The sequence below is a fragment of the Arachis duranensis genome, chromosome 2 (genome assembly GCF_000817695.3).
Source record: "Arachis duranensis cultivar V14167 chromosome 2, aradu.V14167.gnm2.J7QH, whole genome shotgun sequence".
Classification (NCBI taxonomy): domain Eukaryota; kingdom Viridiplantae; phylum Streptophyta; class Magnoliopsida; order Fabales; family Fabaceae; genus Arachis; species Arachis duranensis.
In genome coordinates this window covers 83,762,385-83,765,114 of record NC_029773.3, presented here as the reverse complement: position 1 = coordinate 83,765,114, position 2,730 = coordinate 83,762,385, and the positions used below count along the sequence as shown (strand labels likewise).

Here is a 2,730-nt window from a genome sequence, read left to right as displayed (position 1 = left end):
GGTGGATTAACCTTCAAAAAGTTTGCCAGTATCATCGGGCCCTGAACTCCACCTCCATCATTACCATGGTTGTTCATCTGTTGACCAAGAGCCTCAGCAGTGGCTTGCATAGCAGCAGCCATGTTCTACAACGCAGTCATAAAGTTCACCGGGTCATTAGGGTTATTCTCCGACGCTCGAGCATTCGTACGACCTCTCACACTACCTCTACCGCGTCCACGAGGCGCCATCTGGTTCCTATACACACCAAACAATCGATATTAAGTTGATCAGTCTCAATATCGGAAGTCTAGTGCTTCAAAGTCCCAAATGCATGCTCATGAACGTTTATGCCAATTATATCAAGCAGATATACTAATAGCACATAAAACACACACAGAGAATGCACATAAGCATAGTCAGTCCATCCATCAGGCTCTACAGGAACAAACTGCTCTGATACCATAATGTAACACCCTACCATACAGAGTCTTATGCTTAAGTCATAATTCAGAGATGGCAAGGTATTACGACCTCTAAAATAAAAATTTAGTACGTATAGTAGTATGAATGATTGATTATAACTAGGAGCCTTTGTAGAAAAAGGGGTAAACAAAAATCGCAATTCAAAGCGCAACACTCCGATCGATAACGTAACGAACAAGAATAACCAACGTGTGATTATATATATACAAAGGAGTGTCAAAAAACAGGAATATCAAGACTCAAGTTCTGGCTGCGAAGATAACCAGTCCGAGCATAGCAATATATACATATGATAAAAATAAGGAAAACCCCAAAGGAAACCCAAAGAGACACAAATACATAAAACCTATTCTCCAAAATCTCCCATAAGAGGAGTCATCACAGTTTGTATTATTTAATGGAGATAAAAGTATCTAAGCAAAACATATAAACCAAAACATAGCCCCGAGAAAAAAGGATCTTCGCAAATCTAGAAGTCTTCAGCATGCCTCAGCGGGAAACCTCACGTCCTGCATCTGAAAACCACAAAATCCGCATGGGTGAGAACCAGAGGTCCCCAGCATGGTAACAGCTTCCACATATATAATACATAATAATAGAGGAAAGCCGAAGGCAATCCTAGAACTTCCTCCAGATAATATCAAAGCTTATAAACAAGTTAAACCAAAAAGGGCATCTGACTAAAGATACTTCAGTCTAACTAATACTTCCCTTTCCAACTCCTTCAAACCTCCCAACCACCAGCAGGAGTATAATTGTCGGTTATAGAGCCAACCCGACAAGTCCTGGTCGCTAACCATTGGACTGTCCCTCTGTCACGCATCCCCAACTCGAGTTATACTCGTTATAAACTTGATCATAATCATGATCTATATCCATCACCTTCACTGGTGAATATTTACGGGGGCGAGCTCATCCGGGTCTTTCACAGTGCCCGGCCACACTTATGACATAGGGTCAACAGAGTATCAAGTCTCAACCTGGAGCACGTGGTGGCTAGCCACTGCTACTACCCAGGGAAACTCGTATCTCAGATAGTGGAAGTGCAAATCACAATTATCAATAATTCAGCATAAACATGCATGAATTCTCATCCATGGATCAACATCCATATCAGCCATCCGGCTCACGGTTCAGTCCAGAACCAGCCAATATTCATATCATACACAGCCATTCCGACTCACGGTTAAATCCATAACCAGCCCATTGGCATCACGGTTAAATCCATAACCAGCCCATTGGCATCACGGTTAAATCCATAACCAGCCATCTCATTAACAAATACGGCCTTTCGGCCCATGGCATAACAAGCACTTCCACCACCATCCTCCGCATCTCACATAATCATGCTTGATCCTCAATGATCATTCATTTTTCCCTTGCTTCACTCGCAAGTTACCACATTTACTAGCCCTTTTCTAATAGCTAGGCATATCATAATGGTTTAAGACATAAATGGTGAGATCGGAGGCTTAGAAGTATGAGATTTGGCTTTTAAAACTCAAAAATCAACTTTGGGATGAAAACAGGGCCACGCGTACGCGCACGCGTGGATGGCCTCAAAAACTCATCGACGCGTAAGCGTCATGCACGCTAACGCGTGGATTGAAAACTAGCAAATCGACGCGCACGCGTCAACCACACGTACACGTGGGTGCCCTCATGCCCCAGGCACAACACTAGCACAGTTCTGGCATAACTCTCTGGAAAATGGCTGGGCATTGGGTGCAGCACAATTGGCGCGCCCGCGCACATCACGCGCACGCGTGGATGGCGCTTTCTAGAAGATCGGCGCATACGCGCCAAGTGCGCCCACGCGCAAGGGGTTATTCTGCTAAAAATTTTCTAAGTTAAAAGCTGCAGAATTCACAGATTTAAACCCCAATCTTCCAACGGACATAACTTCCTCATTTTAAATCGTTTTTCACCCGTTCTTCAAACGGCATGGACTTCCCGGATCCAATTTCATTTCTAAACAGATTTGGTACAAAACAGAGATCCGTAGTCCAAGTTATGTCCCACCAAAGTATGCCCAAAAACCATATTTTCATACAAAACCACAATATGCCATTTTCAAAACAAGTCATTTTCAACTCTTTTCAAAATCAATCAAAACATGCCAATTTCATCCCTTTTCTTTGAAATCAATCAAAATATATAAAATTCAACATCAAGCCTCCTCACCTCACACATTGAGACTTTACCACAATATACAAAATTACTATCTCATCATTTCAACCCACTTCACCCAAGTGGCTCAAACTC

General features: G+C 42.7%; 1 long non-coding RNA gene across 1 annotated transcript in view; it reads right to left on the bottom strand.

Annotated features, from left to right (window-relative positions):
• Positions 1–862: 862 nt before the first annotated feature.
• Positions 863–2,730, bottom strand: part of LOC127744035 (uncharacterized) — a 2,904-nt gene continuing 1,036 nt past the window's right edge. The window contains exon 4 of the long non-coding RNA XR_008005245.1: positions 863–980. This is a non-coding gene — a long non-coding RNA (uncharacterized LOC127744035). The remainder of the gene's footprint in view (positions 981–2,730) is intronic.